Source organism: Parasteatoda tepidariorum, chromosome 2 (assembly GCF_982258835.1).
Source record: "Parasteatoda tepidariorum strain Cologne lab strain chromosome 2, Ptep-v5.0, whole genome shotgun sequence".
Taxonomy (NCBI): domain Eukaryota; kingdom Metazoa; phylum Arthropoda; class Arachnida; order Araneae; family Theridiidae; genus Parasteatoda; species Parasteatoda tepidariorum.
The window spans coordinates 109,372,825-109,395,603 of record NC_141756.1 but is presented as its reverse complement, the minus strand read 5'-3'; the positions used below and the strand labels follow the sequence as shown (position 1 = coordinate 109,395,603).

The 22,779-nt window shown below is 26.9% G+C and overlaps 1 pseudogene across 1 annotated transcript in view; it reads right to left on the bottom strand.

Annotated features, from left to right (window-relative positions):
• The window catches only part of LOC147816035 (voltage-dependent calcium channel subunit alpha-2/delta-3-like), a 59,036-nt pseudogene that overhangs the window by 22,117 nt on the left and 14,140 nt on the right, over window positions 1-22,779 (bottom strand). The window contains exons 2-10 of the transcript XR_015431215.1: window positions 19,127-19,252; window positions 11,480-11,681; window positions 8,403-8,533; window positions 7,557-7,620; window positions 5,875-6,024; window positions 5,352-5,427; window positions 4,339-4,428; window positions 409-522; window positions 216-294 (exon numbers count right to left, since the gene is read on the bottom strand). The product of XR_015431215.1 is annotated as a voltage-dependent calcium channel subunit alpha-2/delta-3-like (transcript). The remainder of the gene's footprint in view (window positions 1-215; window positions 295-408; window positions 523-4,338; window positions 4,429-5,351; window positions 5,428-5,874; window positions 6,025-7,556; window positions 7,621-8,402; window positions 8,534-11,479; window positions 11,682-19,126; window positions 19,253-22,779) is intronic.

Sequence of the window (22,779 nt, the reverse complement as noted above, 5' to 3'; positions counted from 1 at the left end):
TTTAATAAAAGTTACAAACATATGAAATTCATAATTACTTATGTTCCTCAATTTTCAAGTTTTTTGCTTAGCAGTGTACAAGGTGATTGTGTAAAAATTTAATACTATAATCAAGCATAATTTCAATGCAAACCTGATGTTATTTGACTAGGTTGGATAAAACCAAGTACTAACATAGTTCAAAAAAAAAATGTATAAAAAAAAAGAAGACAAACCTTTATTTGCACAGGCCATCCAATTTACTTCATGTGATTCAGTAACTTCCTTACCAATTAGGTATGTAAATACTCTGACCTATAAATTAGTAGAAAAATTAAGCAAGATTGCTTCCATTTAATAAAATTATAAAAAAAAAATTATATTTAAAATGATAACTGCTGTCTTATAATGACAAGAAAACTTTTATACAGGTAAATTTGGGTAATTGTAACTCCTAAATATGTCTTCAAATGTATTAGGAGCTCCATCGGTAATTATCATAATGGCTTGATTACATTGAGTACCCAATCCAGATCGATTGTACTGCAACAATAAAGTAAAATTTATTTTTAGTTTTGATTGAAAACAATTGAAAAACAAAAATATTTTGATGATGATAAAATATCCGTTCCTGTTAACAATACCAAAGTTGATGCAAAAATACATTAAAAAAATAGTGCATTCCTGGAGTCAAATTTTTTGTAATGTAAAGTAAATTAGATATCATGATACATGTGAAGTTGCTAGCAATTATTCAATAATCATAAAATTCGCACAAAACAAATTCAAAGCCATAATACCATTATTTACAACATCCAAATCCACTCTGTTAATGCAAGGCTGCTAATAATTAATATCTAATCTTACTATGGTCTCTCACATTATACGTACAAAACAATAAACATATTTTTCTTTTCCACACAAAAACAGTCCAAACACTCAGTAAATACACTTCTCTTCACAACATGAACATATCAATTAAGTTAAATTTCTAAATATGGTTGCTCCTATTCTTTTGTTGTCAAGGCGACTATAATAAGTTTTTTAGTGCTGAAATTTAATATATTATGTAACATACATGATTAGATTTCTTAGTAGTGCCTTATGGATCACTGGAGTTGAGGTGTTACAGTGGATTAAATTTAGGTAAAGAGAAAGCTTGTAAACAGACGGTTACAATTAAGTTGTTTTGGTAGAACAGATCCTTAACACAAGGAAACATTTGGAGAAAGTAAACAGGTTTCGCTAACTTATTAATTATTTTCTATATTATTTGATTGCAGATTTCACAGCTTTGGGGAAAAACATGTTAAATATTTTGAAAACACTCAAATTTCTGTAATTATGTGGTTTGTAAAAAAACAAAATATAGAATATTATTTTCTAAATGATTAAATTATATCATTAAAAAAAGATGTCTAATAAACAGATTCTTGATATTTTTGTATATTTCAAATCCAATTCCTCCAAATTCCACAAACTACCATTTTTCCTAATAGCATAGTCATTTCATCAGAAACAATAGTAGGCAATATACTAAAACAACTTCAGAATGGATTTTTTTAAACACCATCTAGGCATTTTAGTCAGCTTCGAATAAAATCTTCTCTCAACTGTAAAATTTTCCAAGTATAGTATAAAAAAATTTTTTTCAAAACTTTTTTTGAAATTCTAAATTTTAAATATTGATCTCTATGCTCACATATTCACAAGATTTTTTTTAGTCAAATTCAAAAACATTTAGTTATTGTGGAATGAGTCTTAAGTTTATTCTTTAAAAAAAACAAACTTTTAATGTTTAAGAAATCTAAATATACAACACATTTTAGTTTTTAAGCTCAAATATGTATATAAGTTCAAAAACAAAGTTTAGAGTGAAAATGTCAGAACAAAATATCGATGAATAAAATATATTTAAAATTTGGAATATATTTGAAAACTATAATTGTTAGATTGAGGTTTTCATAACAATTCCAAGAAACTTAAACATTGCATTTCATAAATGACTTATTATTATTATTTTTAAATTAGATGACTAAAATTTGTCTTATATTTATGACTAGGAGGCTTCGCCCCCTGCTCGCTGGCGCTCGCCAACCCCCGGAACTGCTTTCGTAGTTCATTTCGGATTGCTTCGCAATCCAATGCTCGCTCATTGGATACGTTCTTAACGTCTAGCTTTTGCATACTTTTTTTAATACTGAAGTTTCGAAAACTTTTCACTGTAGAAAGTTCTAAACCTGTACATTTCAATATTATTTTAAAAATCCAAGCAGTTCACATATTTTTCTTAATCACACTATTCTAAATTTCATTTGTTGAGAAAAGTAACTGTTGTAAGTTTTGTTTCAAAGTCTTTCCCACCAGAGGGCTAAAGCCATGTGTTGTAAAACAATATGAAATAGTAGTCTGCCACTGAACGCCGGATGTAAAGCATCGGCTTTGATGAAGATAATTTTGTATTTTTAATTCTCTGAAGGGCGCCACCCTATTAATATGGAATTTGTGAAATAAATGTAGATATTTTTGATTGTTGATGAAGCCCATCATTTTGTGTTTTCATCAGTGTTCAGAAGCAGAACAACTATAAGTTTTTTATTTTATCACAAAAATATAAAATGTATAAAAAACAAAGAAAAGAATAAGAAAATGAGTATAGTCATAGAAAAAGTTAAAATTATAATATAGTATTTGTCAGTAAAAATAAAACTTTTTGTTTAAGTCATTTCTAACAATTCAATTCTAAAGTATAAATTAAGGTAGTATTGTTAAGTTGAAACACAATATTTTTAGTTTTGATGTCAACAATACAATTCAATTTTTAACAAAAACGATTGCTTCCATTGTTAAATTCAATGTCAACAATTCAAATTTTTCTGAGGCAACTCTTAACCTTTAAATATTACTTTTTTATGTACATTTCTAAACGTCAGTATTCAACCACAAAACAACTTAAAGTCCTCAAATTTAGCATGAGGTTGTAAAATGTAATGAAAGAGGGTCATAGCAATAATGAAAGTAGAAGTAAAGTTAGTATTGCAAAATTAAAACAATATTTTTAATCAATGAGCCAAGTTCTTCAAGAAGCAGTTGTAGAAGTAGGTTGTTTATTTAAAACTTTATAGAATTTCTTTAAAAACACAATTGTTAATTTGGGCATTTGGCGATACAACACTTATAGAATTGAAGGATTTGTTACGTCAAGCGCTCAGGTATCATAATTTTGATCTAGTTGTGCTTCTATGTCATTTTGATTTATGTTGCTAAGTTAACTTTCAAAAAATTCTATGGCTGGCAACAGCATTTTTATTTTTTAACTTGTTTATTTTTATTTCTTTTAGAATTCGTTATTTTTTTAGCGAAATGTTTTTTAACCTAACAGAATTATGAAGAAAATAGATATATGAAGAAAATAAAGTAAATATTTAAGCGTTGTGAAAAGAAATTTATTTAGTTGTACAAAGTACTTCAGCCAAAATTTGGGAGCCACGTAAGAGAATTATATATATTAGATCAGAAACACATCATTAAAAGGCAGAATGCTTTGGTGTTTTCAAAACGTAAACAAAATAAAGCAAACGTTGCAACCAGCGGAAAAGAAATACAGCCAAAATTTGGGAGCCACGTAAGAGAATTATATATAATAGATTATATAAGTAATATTTTTAGAGATAAAAAATTTTTTTGTTGATAAATTAAAAACCACAGGGACAACTTTTTATCACCGTGAAAATTTGAGAATAAAGTTTCTCATGATACACTATTTTGCATGGCATTAATTTCACGATTTCTAGCAGTGAGAAACTAGTTTGATAGGAATTAAACTATGTCTTATGTTGATTGGAGTTTAGAATTGACAGTTAAAAGGGATAGATGAAATTTTAGTCATATATATTTGTGAACGGAGAATGTTAGGCTGTTAGGTTAAAACAAGGAGAATTAAATGGACAAAAAAGATAAAACAGAGAATGAAATAATACTATTGAGGCTAAAAGATACACTAATTTTTAAAATATCAATTTTCATAAATTTCCATCAAACTTTTTAGAGGTTTTTGTAAAAGTAATATGAGTTACATATTTATTGTTCTGATCAGAAGAAAACACACAGAAAATATGCTAAAAATTTCAGGAAAAATATCACTTATTATATCACAGTATTATAAAATTGAAATATTTTATCACTTATTCATTATAGAATTGATAGATTCACAACCATTGAAAACAGATATTTCATGTTTATATCTGTTTTCAGAGGGAAAAAAATTACAAATCAATCACTGCACAAAATATTAGTTTCAATGATAATTTCAGCAAGCAAATGATAATATTATTTAATTTTAAAACATATGAAACTTACTTTTTGGAGAACTTCAAAGGCTGTTATCAAGCTCAATGTAAAATTTGCTATATTTGCTGTCTCCATTTTTTTCATATGCTTCATAAATTTCTAAAAAGTATGATATTTAAAATTATGGTATGTATCACAAAAAATAAATACATAAATATTGTTTAACTTCATGACATAACATGCATTAAGAGAAAACCAATTTGAAAGAAAAATTTAAGACTAAATTTTTGTTCTTCAAAAAAGTGACACATGGCTTATTGTTATGAATTTAATTAAAAAAAATTCTTCTTCATAACATTTTTAAATGAAGAAATTGAACAGTTGAGCACTCAAATGATCAAGAATTTCAAAGCAATCACAATCCCAAAAAATATTCAACTAAGATTGAGATGTGAATTGTAGTTTAGTTGAGAAGTCCCAGCCATCCAATTAATTAACAGCAAATTACTACTATCTTATCTTACACAGACAGCTAAGACTATCTTCATAGACAGGATAGTTTTAGTTAAAATAGGATAATTTATAAATATAAGGTAACAATATGCTAAATTATACAACTGATTGAATTGTACAATAGAAAATATGTTAAATAGAGAAAAAAAGTAGAGAATATAGTGGTGTTTTAGTTAGAAATGCTCTCTGAATATTTGGTTTGAAATTTTGATTTTAAATTCATATATCAAACACCGCATTTTATTTATTTAATTGTGTATAAAGATTTGAAATAAGTTAAATCAGATAAATGAATAAGCTGTGGAATAAAAATTACATTATACATTGAATTTTAATGAAAGATAGATCCAAATATCTTTCATGAAACAGAAATTTATAAGAACTTCTGCTAAAGCAAAAAACTTTTTTTTGACGTGCTAAAAAATTGACTAATGAAATGATAAATACATAAAATGTGAACAGTTAAAAAACATACAAACAGTTTCGAAACATTATTCATTAAAAAAAATAGACAGATTTATAATTGAAATATACAAATAAATTTCATGTAAATAATTTAACTCTCATACTCGTATATTTTCTTCATTTGCTTGGACCAAAGCATTTTCAAAGCAAGGAACAACAGGAGTGACTTCGTCCGAAAACAAGGGATGAACATAGTTATCATTCATTATAATCAAAACTTTAGGAACAATTCTTATTTTTCTTAATTTTCTAGTTTGCATAATGAAAATAATTTAAACAATAAAGATAAATTTATGAACCGATAGCAATAACAGAAAATAGTAGACAAGTTTAAAATTGACAATATAAGTAACAAGCACTTATTTTTTAAAGCATAATAGACATTTATGATAATAGAATAAATGCTTCAAATATCGCAGAAAATGATAAAAATAAATTTAGACAAATGAGCAAAAACTTATAAAGCATTTTTGGAATCTTTATATATTTTTAGTCGCAGTAATTATTCTAGATGATCCATTACTTATCATTAGTACATTTTTGGATTAAAAGTTATTAACAAAGATTAAATGAAATCTAGAAATAAACTTTTTAATAATTCTAATTAATATACAAAGTTGTCTTACACCAAGAATAGTGACAAAACCATCTTCTGTTAATGTTAAAAGAATATCAGCCACAACATTCCTTGCTATTTCTTTTCTTATTCCTGTCATAGATCCACTACTATCAACAAGTATAACTATGTCTTTTGCTGAGACTGCAGCTTTTACATACCTGAAAATACAAAGTAAATATATCAGAAAACAGAGGATACAGTCAACTTGAATATATATATATATACATAAGAGACAAATAAAAGAAAAGAGAAAGTTTGAAAGAAAAATTAAGATTTTATTAACTGTGCATAAGCTGCAAGTACATAGAACCCATAATGTAGGTTAAAAACACAAAGAGAACAAGGAAACAAACAAAAAAAGGGAGAATTTTAAGGAAAAAAAGAAAAAACTATTGTAAATTAAAAAAAGTAAAAATTATTGAAAATTAAAAAAGTAAATTTAAATTTAACAATAAAAAGATATAATCTAGCAATAAGCTCAAACAATTATAGCTGCAAACCTAGTGCTTTCTAATATTACATTAATATAACAAAAACAAAATATATCAATACAATAGCATAAAAAAAGGCAGTGTGAGAGGCTGATTCACAAACAAAATTTATATATATACACACATTTATATAAATGCACAAAATATGTTTAATTAACACTATCTTACTTATTTAAAGAACTTTTAAATAGCGAAAAGCAATAGATATCTGCATGAAGGTAAAGAAACTTAATCTTTAAAACAAAGACAGATAACATACGTTAAATGTGAATTAAACTGATATTAAGTCGGTTGCAAACTAAAACTGAAAAATTTAAGTTGGCACTCCCTGTAAGATACATTTGCATGTGTGTTGCATATGAGGGATTGCTAATGCATTTGAGGAAAACTTCCTAAATTTTACACATTTTGATCTGCAATCTAAATAGTTATACTTGAAATATTAGGTTTCTTCCAATTATACATATATATATATCAGTTTCATGAAAAAAATAGAAAATTGTGGTCGACGAATACCTTATTACAATCTACAGTTTTGTAAACCTTTTCATTTTTTTCACGAACTAATGCATTTCTCTTATAGTTAGTTGCAATAGGGTAATTTCACGATATACAAATATCAGATTTGAGGATTTTAAAACCATACAGCTCAGTTTAGAAAAAAAGCAGTTTGACTAATTTTTGTTAAATCAATTCTTAGTATCATTTATATTTACTACAATCTATAGTATCTTTCATAAGTTTAAAAAAAACAAAAACAAAAACCAGACGTTACGATATGTAAAAACTGTAAAAGCCATGTTTTAATTCTTTTTTTTAAAAAAAATTACATTTCTAAAGGTTAGTAAATATTAGTAGAACTGCTTGATTTTATTAAACTAGGTTAAAGTTTTATACATCTGAAGACTGCAAAGATATAAAGGATGGTATTGCCCTATATTAATATTCATATATAGTGCTATACTAATATGCTTCATGGAAGGAATGATGACTATGTCCCATCCATGAAGCATAATACTAAAGGTTGAAACATGGGAAATGTAAAATAACTTATAATGATGCTATGAGAATAATTAAATAAAGTAACACCATTATTAAGTGACATTATTTAATTTTTGTCACCACTTATTAAAATTAAGACCTCTGGGAACCCTGTAAAAATACATATTTAGATTTCTCATCAAAATTTTAAAGCTCACCAAGAGCGAGTTCGGCAATCATAAATGTCTGGCTTTTCCCTGCCTTCTTTCACCCAAGTAGTGGCTGTAAAAATGAAGAAAAAATTTTGAAACTGAAGATAGCTTAAAAATAGTAACAATAATTAATTGCCTAACAAAATGGAAAAATTTATGATTTTTTAAAATTTTTTATATTGCAGAGATTGGATCTGAAATAAAGATAAATTAAAACAGTATTACTCAAAAGCTAGTTAACTAATATAAAGCACTTATTAATTACATTTGAGTATAATTAATTTAAAATAATTTGTATAAAAGAAACACAAAAAAATTAGATAATTTAAAAAACATGAAGTGACATTATTAGATATAAGTTATCAGAGACTAATATGGTCAATTTTACAAGTTTACTATTTCCATTTTTAAACTAGGAATACATCAATTATAACTATAGTTAAATGCTTCTGCACTTAAAAAAAAGTATCCAACAAAATAATTTGTCATGGTCTTCTGAATTGATGACAGTTGCAGTTTCAGCATTTATTTAATCAACAATAGCTAATTGCAGCTATTTTTTAATGCAAAATCAATATAATATGATAGTAGTAAAATATTTAGGGACAATTTTAGGGGAAATTTACTTTTTAATCACATATACACACACATATGAAAAAAAAATTAATACCAATAAGAGAAGGGAATTGTTTTGCTTTACACACAATAGTTATTTTAAAGTCTAAGTTTATTGCTAGGTTTTAAATCATATTTTCAGAAACCTAACTGGCTAAAAGTTAACATTACATATTTCCCCCCCCAACAAGAATAAGTCTTATTTATTAAAAAAAATGACCATAAATTTTTCCTTACCAGGAAATGTGCATAAAAAACCAGTATTACTCCCAAAATATTGCAAATTAAGGAATGGATCAACGGCAAGATTATTTCGAAATGCAGGAGTGAGATATTCTGACCATTTATGGAGTTGAGAACCTTGGGATCTAAATATGAAAATAGCAATGTAAAAAAAATATCCATTAAAAAAAAAAAATAGTTCTAACTACTATGAATAAAATAGATAAATAAAAAATTCCAAAAGAAGGAGCTTTTGAGAAGCTTTAAAAATAGTTAAAACATTCTTCAAAAATCAAATAAATTGAAAAAGACACAGCTTAAAAAAAAGAGATAATTTTGTTTAATAAAATAAAAATTACAAACTAATCAAGAAGTAACATTTTAATATTTATGGCTATTCAAGTCCAACCATTTGAAGATAACTAAGTGAAAGTGGAAATTTGCAGATTATAACAAAAGAAATAATAAAGTATTTTTTTACATTTACTATTTATTATAGAGTCATAGGACAAAAATGTTTCTTAAGTTAATCAGGTTTTGATAAAAACTTGGTTATAATTTTTTATTCCTTAGGTAGTAAATTAGTAGAAAAAGATTTTGTGAAAATTTAATTAGGGTATAAAGAAAATAAGGCAGAAATATACAGCCCGTTGTACCCAAGAAGACAGATGAAAGTTAAATCATGGTATGAATAAATAATTTTAAAGGAAGTTTAAAAGTTTTTTATTTTTTAATTTATAAATACCAATAAAGTACCACTTGGTGGTAGAAGTTTTCAAGTAAGTTTAATTATTAACGAATTACGACAAAAGTAATCTCTCTACCACCATTTGAAGATTATTGAAAGTTAAATTATAGTAGAGCACAGGTAGCTTAGTTTAAATGATTTTAAATTCAAAAGTACCAGTAACATACCATTACAATTGGTAGCAAAATTTTTTGAGTAAGTTCAATTGGTAAATAAATACAATATGACAACAGTCTTTACTATAACAAGAATAAGCTAATTGAAAGTCAAAAGACGTTTAATTAAAGTCATTTAATTAAAGTAGTGATTATGTAAAAACTAAGGATGTAATGAATAGTGATTTGGCAGAATACTAAATGCTCGAGCAAAAATATTGGCCAAATACCGAATATTCGACGCCCAAATAGTAACCTTTTTTTAAAATTATTAATAAATGATAGTTTTTATACATAAATAAGTTTGTACCCGTGTAGTAAATGGTGACTGATGCACGTTAAATCTGTCGAGTCTCAAAGTCCTCCATGTTCCCATAACAAATCAATACCTCTGGGGGTACTGATCCAGGAGTTTCCTTGTCTTCTGGATTGGTTCAAAATTACAAGGCTACAGAGTTGAACATTAGTAGTCGTAAACCCATTAAATTGGGTCGGCTGTTCAACGACGGTTATAAAATAAAATATTTAGCCGTATTATTAGTATGGGGTAAAGGAAAAAAAACTTCAATAAAAATGCTTAAGATAATAAAGATAATTAGATATTAAAATAATTAAAAACATTTAAGATAAAAAAAACTATCTAACAGCTATTAAAAAAACTAAAATTGCAAAGTTGAAAAAAAAATAGAAAAAAAATATTGTCTTCATTTTTAAAACAAAATTTTAATGCTAAAAATAATATTTTCCAGAAAAAATTATCTGTAACACATTGAAAGAGAAAAAAACTGTATCAGAAACGTTTTTAAAAAAGCACCAGTATCATAAAAACGCCCATATAAAAAAAGGTTATAGAAAAAAGCGAAACCGAAAAAATAAAATTCGATGATTTCTCAAAGAAAAATCGATGACTTTTTGAAAGAAAATTTTAAAGCTAAGCATCTCAGTTTTCCAATTACCTTATTTTCAAGAAAAAATGAAGTTTAAAAGACTAATAGAAATACTCTTAATTGTCGTGCCATAATAAAAACAAAAATATTTTTGAAAAAGCTAGATAGAAGTCAAAACAAAAATTTTTCTAATTTTTGAATGAAAGATTTAATACTAAAAATCTCGATTCAACTTTTTTACAAAAAAGTGACCATAAAAGAATAACGTTCATTAGAGATGCTCTTTAAAAAATGCTGTAATAATAAAAACGACGATAAAAATGAAAGTTAGCAAAAGAGAAGCAGAAATGTTTTTTCTTCTTAATTCTGAAATATAACTTTAACGTTGAGAATAATAGTTTTCCATGTCATTGGTTATCTGTCTTATTGTACAGGAAAAAAGTGACAATAAAAGAATTAAGTCTATTGGAAATGCACTGTTAAAATGCTCTGCTATAGTTAATACAGAAAAAAAAGACAAAAATGAAAAATTAAGAAAAAGTTTTCAATTTTTAAGACACAAAATTTTTAAAACACAGCAAAACTGATTTCCCTGAATGTAAACAAATAAATAAATAAAAAAAAAATCTGCATTACAAAGCTCATGGTTCAGTATAAAGTAATCTAGTTGCGATTCTTCACATTTCGTTTTTCCATATGTCTTTCAGAACATTTACTAACTAATTAACTTAATTTGAACTTACAAATATGTGTAAAAATATCTTTAAATAATGTTTAGTAAAAAATTCGATTTCAGATAATTCTTTATTAAATCTATTCAAATTAACCTTCCTCTTCCAAAAAGAAACAAACCATTTATTGAAAAATAAATTTCTAGATAATACTTTGCCGAATATTTGGCAATGCCAACCGAATATTACGCAAAAGGATCGAAATTCTCCCATATCCGTTAATTACATCCTTAGTAAAAACTAAAACCAAAGGAAGATAAAAGAAATGATAATAAGCTGGAAGAAAGCTTTGTGCCAATGAGGATAGTTTAGCAAAATGACATTCCAGTCACAAAAGTTGTTTGAAAATAAATAGTCTTCCAATGGTGGACAGGCAGTAAAATCTGTTTATATCTAAGAAATAAAAATTATTATTAATGATTTTTACTTCTTTAATATAAGTTACATGTTTTTTTATTTATAATTAGTTACATGTAAAATGAAGTAGAGATGACTACAATATTATGTGTAGGAAAAACAACAACATTTATTTAAAAAACTTCAGTTAAAAAATGCGGAATGTTTATATTACCTTTATCATAAACATTTGTAGGTACATGAACAGAGCTATGTTTAAAATTTACAGGAGAATTAGCAAAACTTCTGTGCGGTTTCATATCTAGATCTCTAATACTCTTTTTGGGCTTTCTTTTAGTTACTACATCATTAGAATCAATTTCATTATTTTCTACTTCAACCTCTTTCTCTTCCATTCGAGCATTATAATATTCATGCTGAAATGACAAAAATTTATTTTATTGTATATGGTTTGTTTTTTATTTAACAAACTTAAGAAAGCATCATTAAACAGAATGTGTGGAAAAACAACATTTGAACCCTTCATAAATGCTGTGTTTAGCTCTCGAATTTGATTTCTTTTTTTCTTCTTAAATTTTATCAAACTAATCACATATGTTAACAGGAAAATAAAGTAAAAATATCAGGTAGATAAAGTCAAATTAAAAAAAAAAAATCTTAACTCAAAATTCCCTCAAACATGTAAATCAGCTGCTAAAAATTAACTTGTAAATCTCAAAACATTTAGAGAACAAGCTTTGCAAAGGCCGATAAAAGATAGGAGGGATATATTTTTTTTACTGCAAAACAGAGACATTCCTAAGTCGAAATAAAAGTTTGTTAAAAGAGATATATGCTTGATAAATAACATCTTTAAATTGAATTTAATGTTAAATAAAGCAACACTTTTTTTAAATGTAGAATAACAATGCTTAAATAATATTAATGAAAATAAAAAGAGATAGAAACATTTAAGAAACATACAATAAATGTTTTAAAATAAAACAAAGAAGCTTTTTCATTTCAGGAAGCACAAATAAAGATTTATCTATTAAAATATCCATAAGCATCATAATACATACATATGACAATGCAAGAAATATTTTTTATTTAACATTTTTGTTCCAAATGTGCATGGTATAAAAATTAAGCTCCTTATAACCGATATTTTAATTACATAATAAAGACACAAGGACTTTAATATAAAAAGTACCATCAATTTTCTACCAATGCCTTTAGGCATTTCCGATCTAATCTTTAAATCCTTTCAAGATAAAAATATTAGCCCACTCAGCTTATGTTTTTTTTTTTTTTTTTTTTTTTTTTTAGCATATTTGCTGAAGCTTTGTTTTTATTTGCCCTAAGGTGTCAAATTAATACCAGCTGAATTAACTTTTCTCCTTACTTTCAAGAAATATTTATTAATCTAAAACCAAAGTGAATAGGGAAATAAACTTAAGAAGATCATTATTTTCTTTTTTTAAAAAAAGTTTTTAGATTCAGAAAATACTTTTTTAATTTCAATTAAATATATATATTTTTTTAATGTAAAATCATTCTAATTTTTCTAAAAGCTTTTAAAATGATAAAAAAAATACTTAGCAGTTTTAATGCTTAAAATGCCATAAAAGGGAGTTTAAAATTTTTTAATAAATTTAAATTGGTCTTTTAAAAGTATATAGGAGATAAAATAATGGTAAGTCAGCTGAAAATTAACATTTATTTTATTTTATTTAACTAACTTCTTAACATGTTTTTTTTTCATAAAGTTTTCAAAGAATTTATAATAATGTGCTTAAGTTTGAAACAAGATACAAAGAAGCCTAATCCAAGAATCTAAAACCAAAGTGACTGGGGAAATAAACTTGAGAAAATCATCATTTCCTTTTTTAAAAAGATGTTTTTAAGATTCAGAAAATACTTTTTTAATTTCAATTAAATATTTTTTTTAAAGTAAAATCATTCTAATTTCTCTAAAAGCTTTTAAAATGATTAAAAAAAAAATACTTAGCAGTTTTAATGCTTAAAATGCCATAAAAGGGAGTTTAAAATTTTTTAATAAATTTAAATTGGTCTTTTAAAAGTATATAGGAGATAAAATAATGGTAAGTCAGCTGAAAATTAACATTTATTTTATTTTATTTAACTAACTTCTTAACATGTTTTTTTTCCATAAAGTTTTCAAAGAATTTATAATAATGTGCTTAAGTTTGAAACAAGATACAAAGAAGCCTAATCCAAGAATCTAAAACCAAAGTGACTGGGGAAATAAACTTGAGAAAATCATCATTTCCTTTTTTAAAAAGAAGTTTTTAAGATTCAGAAAATACTTTTTTAATTTCAATTAAATATTTTTTTTAAAGTAAAATCATTCTAATTTCTCTAAAAGCTTTTAAAATGATTAAAAAAAAAATACTTAGCAGTTTTAATGCTTAAAATGCCATAAAAGGGAGTTTAAAATTTTTTAATAAATTTAAATTGGTCTTTTTAAAGTTAAGTGCATGGTAATAGGAGATAAAATAGGAGATAATGTATGAATGGAGATAATGAATAGGAGATAATGAATGAATAGGAGATAATGTAATAGGAGATAAAGTATATAGGAGATAAAATAATGGTAAGTCAGCTGAAAATTAACATTTATTTTATTTTATTTAACTAACTTCTTAACATGTTTTTTTTTCATAAAGTTTTCAAAGAATTTATAATAATGTGCTTAAGTTTGAAACAAGATACAAAGAAGCCTAATCCAAGAATCTAAAACCAAAGTGACTGGGGAAATAAACTTGAGAAAATCATCATTTCCTTTTTTAAAAAGAAGTTTTTAAGATTCAGAAAATACTTTTTTAATTTCAATTAAATATTTTTTTTAAAGTAAAATCATTCTAATTTCTCTAAAAGCTTTTAAAATGATTAAAAAAAAAAATACTTAGCAGTTTTAATGCTTAAAATGCCATAAAAGGGAGTTTAAAATTTTTTAATAAATTTAAATTGGTCATTTAAAAGTATATAGGAGATAAAATAATGATAAGTCAGCTGAAAATTAACATTTAAACTTTATAATCAGTTTTTATTTTATTTAAAGTTAGTGAACACTAACTTCTTAACATGTTTTTTTTAATAAGTTTTTCAATGAATTTATAATAATGTGCTTAAGTTTAAAACAAGAAACAAGAAAGAAGCCTAATAAACATTCGAAATAATCATGGAACAATAATGAAAAATGTAACTATTACTAACTTGAATGATCTAAAGTTGAATGATCTACAGCAATAATAAATATTATATTAGAAAATTACAAACTTGTAAATATTTTATAAAACTTTTATATTATCGTCTAAGCTATTTGAAATAGTCAATTTAATATTGTACTAATTTAATATAAATAGAACTTTCTTTTTCATGTAACTAAAATAAAGGACATAATATCTTTTCAGGATTGATAGTATTATAATAGCTTACTTTTCCTTTAAAGTGTTAAATTTTCATAAGAAAGTAAAATACTCCAAATTTTACACAAATTTATTCTTAATGATCTAAGTACATATTAAATACAAGTGAAAAATAATTGTAATTCTGTAAACTGTAAACATATACAGTGGTGGCCAAAAGTGTGGACACTTTTTGAAAGTTTCATGTTTTTCAACTTTGTGTGCTTGTAGAATATATTAATTTTCACTTAAATGCAAACGTTTATATATCAAATTGAAGGTAATTTAATGTAGAATTCAATAATAAATACAGTATTGCAATATCTGTATTACAAAAAAAGTTATGCAACAAATAGTCAGATCTATTTTAGATTTGCATTTTTTTAAAGTGATACTTACACAATCAATACTTAGTAGGATAACCCTTATTTTTTAAGACAGCTTCACATCGTCTTTTTATCGAGTGAACGAGTGTTTGGAGTTCATCTTTCGTAATCACATGGTGCCAAGAATCAATAATAGCTTCAATAAGTTGTCTTTTATTGGATGGACGTTTTTTTCGTACAAAAATTTTCGAACGTCTACACAAATTTTCAATTGGATTGAGATCAGGACTGTTTCCCGGCCATGGTAATATATCTATGCCTTTATTTTGAAAGCATGCTTTGCATACTTTTGCTGTGTGGCATGGAGCTGAATCCTGCTGAAAAATAAATGGTGCGTTGTAGGGGAAGAGATCCCTGATGGAAGGTATCAATTTTGGTTTCAGGACAGTTTCGATGTATTTCTTGGCATTCAGGCTGCCATAACAGGCCGAAAAAAATGCACACAAGTGCTACTACCGATAAAAAAATTAAATGGCTATGCCTTCCAGATAGAAAAATGTCATCAGATGCCATTAGATGTGAAATGAATGTAGCTGGTATAGCAGTAAGTTCAAGAACAATAAAAAGAAGGATATCAGGATTTGGACTACAAGCTAGAATTCCAAGGAAAAAACCATATTTAAGTCAAAAGCAACGCAAAAAACGAGTTAAGTCGGCAAAAGAACACATTAAATGGTCAGAAAATCAATGGAAGCAAGTAATCTGGAGTAATGAGAGTAAAATATCGCTCTCTGGAAGTGATGGTAGAAAATACGTGTGACGTAGAGTAGGTTAAGCGCTTCATCATGATTGCATTGAAGCAACTACAAAAAATCCAACAAATGTCATGATTTGGGCATGTATGTCTGCAGATGGTGTGGGCCAAATTCAAGTGATTGATGGCATCCTGAATGCCAAAAAATACATCGAAACTGCCCTGAAACCAAAATTGATACCTTCAAACAGGGATCTCTTCCCCAACAACGCACCATTTATTTTTCAGCAGGATTCAGCTCCATGCCACACAGCAAAAGTATGCAAAGCATGCTTTCAAAATAAAGGCATAGATATATTATCATGGCCCGGAAACAGCTCTGATCTCAATAAAATTGAAAATTTGTGGCGACGTTTGAAAATTCTTGTACGAAAAAAACGCCCATCCAATAAAAGACAACTTATTGAATCTATAATTGATTCTTGGCACCATGTGATTACGAAAGATGAACTCCAAACACTCGTTCACTCGATGAAAAAACGCTGTGAAGCTGTCTTAAAAAATGAGGGTTATCCTACTAAGTATTGATTGTGTAAGTATCACTTTAAAAAAAATGCAAATCTAAGATAGATCTGACTATTTGTTGCATAACCTTTTTTGTAATACAGGTATTGCAATACTGTATTTATTATTAAATTCTACATTAAATTACCTTCAATTTGATATATAAACGTTTGTATTTAAGTGAAAATTAATATATTCTACAAGCACAAAAAGTTAAAAAACATGAAACTTTCAAAAAGTGTCCACACTTTTGGCCACCACTGTATAAATAAAACAAAATCAGTGGTCAGAAAAACTAAAAATTTTTTTTTTGTAGTTAACTAGTCATTTGTTTCTTCCGAATAGAGTGACTACTAGCAATGTTTGAAATGCAGTCACCATTTCAGGCAATAAACTTTGCTAATCTCAGTAGAGCGACAGCCCATAGAGGGCCAAGGACTACCTCAGCTTTCTTGACTTTGGGCTCTGGGGTGCAGGAGCAGATGTTCCGGTCAGGTTGTCAGCCAAACACGGAACCCCCAGTTTTTAGTTCCCAAGCATGCTTGGTACTCATTTATCGACCCACTGAAGGGATGTAAGGCTGAGTCAACTGAGTTGCCCGGACTGAGGATCGAACCCAGGACCTGTGGCGCGGGAGCGCAAAGCGCTACCACTCAGCCACCGGGTGTCATGAACTTTGCTAGAGAACTTAATTTTCACCTATATTTATGATGGTTTAGAAAACTAAATTGAACTTACAAGAAAGAACATAACATCAGATCTTTTGACTGTTATCAACTTTTTAAATGTCAACAACTTGATGAAATTCAGAAAAGGATTAAAGACAACAATGAAGTACATAACACTGAAGTACTATGAGAATTCATAGAGTAAAATATGTTCCCTTCAATTGCATTAACATGCACACATTCTTTAAGTATTTCACTAGTTCACTGTTCCCAAATAATTTATTTTTATTTTTTACAAATGAAGCCAGATTTATATTAACTTGCTATTTGCAAACACAGATTTCCATAACATAACAATCCCACTCATGTAAGGTCAAAACCAATTTTTCAGACATAAGTAGGTTTGCTTCAAAAGTTATGATCAGACAGCGGATAATATGCAATTGCATACGTGCATATGCAATTGCATATTTTAGCACTTTTTGCCATTTGTGCATATAAATGCATAAAAAGGTATATTTGCTATTATAACTGCATATTTTCAGCATTTTATGGCTTTTCCCTCCTAAAACCATATCACTATTCTTTTTATGTTAGCATAAGGAACGCTTTAAATTTTGTTTTGTCATTCTTTACCATCTGAAAGGATCAGCTGGATTGATGTTGCTGGGGGTGATTGCAATCACATGAAAAAGATGTAGAAATGAGGTGTGTGTCGGGAAGGGGGTACAAAGGGCCCACCAAAACAGATATTCGTCATAGAAACCTCAGAAAGGGATGGCCAGATATTCTATGAAGGGATGTCTTTTCCTGGAATAAATAATTGTCAATCTGTGTGGGAAAAATAAGGCTTCTGTGGTAGGTAGAAAATGACCTCCCTTTCCTGTGATTGATTAGTTAAAGGGTGAAGTGAATACATTTTTGGAGAGAGCTGCTATTCTAACATATTTCGATAGTCCATCCGATAGATAGACAGTTTCGACATCCATCAGTTGAATACGTAGTTAGTGAAGCTTCGAACGTGATTTTTGACTGCTGAATTTTATAATATGCCAAAAATTAAGTCGACTAAATCAAATTTAATGAAGACATGGATTTCGGACTATGGGAAGGACTTTACGACCGATGGGGAAATAGTATTTTGTGCGATTTGTCAAAAACACATTTCCTGTGAAAAAAAAGTACCAAATCGATCAACATATAAAGACTAATGCTCACTCCGTGAAGAAAAAGCAGAATACAAAAGGATTTGTTCAAAGTTTATTAACTATTCCTGTTCAAGCAGCTAAAAAGGAAAGTGATTTTTCTAGTGATTTATGCAAAGCCTTAGTAAGCAGCAATATTCCTTTAAAAAAGTTAAATAATCCAAATTTAAGACAGTTTTTAAAAAAATATTGTACCAATTAGATCATTCCCGATTAACCGATATAACTGAGCTTTAACGAGCCCTGAAACTTTTTATATTAGTAGAAATATGTAATGGCATTATAAAGAAAGTATATATCCTATAAATTATACTTAATATTTAAATTAATTAATTTTTTAAATTATTAATTTGTAATTAATTTATAATAACTAATAATTAATTTAACAAATAAATTAATTAATTTAATAAATTAATTTATTACTTTTTTAATTTATTTTTCAAATTAATTAATAAGTAAATTAATTATTTTCACTATTTAAAAAGTGAGGGAATGACACTAATAGTGAGGGAATGATATTTTATTTTAATATATGTTTTCATCTAAGTTACATCTACCTAAAGTTTGAAAATGATAACATACTAAGTATATCTAATATTTATTATAATTTAGTCTTATATATTTAATAGTTTTTACAGGTTTGGGAAATAAAATTGGCTGGCACGATTGAACAAAAAAAAAAATTAATAATATACTCATCTTGAATCATTCCCTCACTTTAGCGTCATTCCCTCACTTTATACACTAGTGAGGGAATGACGAATTCAATAAAATTTAAAAATAACAGTTAGGCCTAATTAATTTCTGAAGTCAATCACATACAATTATATTCATACAAGAAAGCAACATATAATTATCCACTTTCTCGATGAAGTTGTATTTTATTTTACTCTAAAAAATAACATGAGGGAATGACAAATGTAAAAAATTTTACCTGGTTTGATTCATTCAAATTTATTCCACAGCAAAGCTTCTTTGAGTTGAAGATGGAAACATACTGCAATTTTGTTCTATGATGCCAGTTGTTAACTTCTGAAGTTTTTATTAAAATATTTTTATTCTAAGAAGATTGCAAGTCATAAGAACATTGTTGTGAGGGAATGGCGCGAAACACTGGGGACAAAGTTTAAAATAGTGCTGTGTTAATATTTTTATCAGAAATTAAATTTAAAATTGATTTTCTGAATTCTATATTTCAGTATTCTGAAATAAAAAACACGAATTTGTAAAAAAAAAAATTTTATTTCAGAAACAATTTTTTTCTTTTTTTAAATCAGCAGTGGGGGCAAGTGAGGGAATGACATATTAGTATATTTTAATTACCTAAAATAAATAAAAAATAAAAACTGATAATTTTATTTTTATTCTTTTGTTAGCTTGCATTCTGAAGGACACTTTCCCTGAATTTTTTTTTCGTAAGCTGTAAAACAAACATAAAATAAACTGGGGACATGAAAATGACTGTTTTTGTTAGAATGACCCATATAATGAAGAACTAGATGATATTCGACGAGATATTGGAGATGGCCCTATATGGATTGAAGTCGATGAGACGACAGATAAGTGCGATCGCTATATTGCTCATTTTATTTGTGGAAAAATGGATAATATTCCTACTCGACCACATCTTCTAGCAAGCAAAGCCCTTAATAAAGTCAATCATTCAACCATTGCATGGTTTGTCAATGATTCTATCAGATTATTATGGCCTGATAGAGATGGTTCTGAAGATGCTTTGATTTTTGTCAGTGATGCCGCTCAGTATATGGTCAAATCTGCAGCAGAACTGGAAATTTTTGTACAAGCACTGAATAGCACTGGAATTGTACAAGTTTTGTCCAATAACATCGGCTGACGTGGAGAGGTCATTTTTTACTTTCAAAATGATCTTAGATGACCGACGACATCAATTCACCATTGAAAATTTGGAAAAACACTTAGTTGCGTATTGCAACAAAAATTATTCAGTTTAATAAAATCTTTCCCGAAAATGCGATGATTTTTCTTCTCTCATTTATTATACTTCAGTTTTAGGCTTTTTCTTCAGAAATGTGTAGATTCAAGTAAGAAATATTTTGATTTTCTTCCTTTTAACAAAAAAATGTTTTAGCTGTGTTTGTTGGAAAACTTGTTGGTAGAAGTATTTAAATAAGTTGAACTTTTAATTTCTATTTTAAATGCATATTTCTAGTTTTGAGAGCATTTATTCAAGTTTTTTAGTGCATATTTTGTCCGTTTTTTAGTGCATATAATCCGCTGTCTAGTTATGATGATGTAGGTATAGAAATGAATGATTATTTAATTTTTTGGAATAGAAATAAATTTCAAAAATTATACTTTTTCCAATTTTCTCTTTTAATAAAAAAGGAAATCCATGTAAACTAATAAAAGGTAAGTAATTAAGTATTCTTCTAAACTTTTTTCCATTAAGAGCATAAAATATGATGATAAAAATCCGACATAAGTTCCGTCCCGTTTGTAGTCAAATATAGCTTTGGTAATAAAGGAAAGGAGTGCTATAAAATATATTGAATAGTTACTGCTAGTTTTTTCTAAGATAAGACGTTCTGAACGTCCACTCGCATTTCTTCAATCACTTTGTAGCATCAGCACTTAAGTCATTAAATTTCTGAGAGAATGAATATTTAAATAACACAAAAAGGGATGTATTGTAAAATTTAACAATCTTAATAATTAGTTGTTGTTTTAAATAAATTCCCTTTGGCATTCAATGGAAAAGAACAGCACCACAGAAATATATTTGAATAATTTTGCTTTATTTAACTTTTTAAGGATTTAGTAATTATTAGAGACACTAAATAAGCACAGCCTCCAGTATATACTTTTGGAATCTTAATCAAAAGTAAGTAAATGCATATACATTATGGGTCTCAAGTTTATATTTAAGCAAAGAAAAAAAAATATTATCAAAATTTGATAAATCACTCATAAGGAAGAACATATAAAACAGTTTGATTACTAGATGAAAACATTTTCTGGTAATTGCTTTAAGTTTCACAGCTTTCTCCTGCAAGCAGGTTTTGATGTTTTTGTTTGGTTTTCCTAAACAGTGATTCATAAGATTATTATATCTTTCTAAGATTAAATATTAACTTATACTTTTTTTAAAACGATTTTAAAAAAAAAAATAGTTAAGACATAGATTACAGAATCCCCTAAATGTAACATAAATTCATGTCTTCATGATTTAAAATATTCTTGATGTTTAATAAATAGGGTTGAAAATATTTTTTTTCTGGTATAGGTAAATATTTAAGAAAGATTAAAACTTATGCAGAAAACGTCTTGGTTAGCATAAGGCACAACTAATTAAGAATATGTTTTCCAGGTGAAGAGTACAGTTAATATCATTGGAGTCAAACTTTGAATGTCCCAACAGAAAAAAATGTGCAGATTTCATAGAATATATTTTCTTTTATAACTTTCAACTATGGAAATTCTTAATCGTAACTATAAAAAATGAATGCATCTTCAAAAATACATCTTATGTCAAATTTATAACTTAAGTTAACGTTAATTATTTAGCATTGACGCAAAAATAAAAAATTAGAAGGACCACTAGAACACAGTCTTATAATGTTTTTTTTTTTTTTTTTTATCAGAACATTTTCATAAATGCTCTTAGTATTATCCTTAGTAAGTACCATTACTTTTGCTCATACTATATCTATCTGAAGCAATTTCAAAGTTTGATCGATCTGAAGCAATTCAAATGAGAACAAATAAAAACAGATTTCTAATACAAATTTATACAAATGTTTATTTTGAGTAAGTATTGATGATGGAAATTTTCCGGTTGCCTACTTCTGTGCTATTTTAGATTTATTTTATTGTTGGTTCACCAAGTTGCAAAGCAAAGGTAGCGCTTGGGTAACCACAGAGCCGTCCCGATACTCATTCCACCGGTTCTAGACTGCAACGGTATCACAGTGTACGAATATTCATTCTGAAGTCGAATCAAATCATTAGCAATAATGCCATTATTTAAATAAGTTTGGTTACAAATACTATTAGATAATTCACATTGAGTAGCAGCATTATTTAAGTGGTGGTTATTATTTCCGATTTATTTTCATGTCTAAGCTTATAAAAAAAATGCTTTTTGTATTGTTATTGACTTTTACTGTTTACAATATAAATTGCTTTACTGACTAATCTCAGTAATAAAACTTTCTAGAATATCAATATAATATGTAATATGAAATAAAAATGTTTATAACAAAATATAAATTAAAAATGTATATAATGTAATACGAAATAAAAAGCAAACGAAAATTTTTTAAGAGGAATTTTTAAAAAAAAAATTTAACAACAACCAATCTCAATTTTCAAATACCAAATTTTTAAATCTTGATAATGAAAAGAAAATAATTAGATTGGATGTAGTAGCAAAATGCTTCAACTGGTTTAAAAAACAGCAAAATTAAATTTAACGAGTGTTGTTGATACAGTAAAAATAAAGAAGAAAAAAAAAGAAAACTTAAGAGTGAATAACTTACTTCATAATTGCAAAAAAATTAATGCCAATTTAGAAAATGAGCGAATTTGCCTAATTGAGTTTACCAT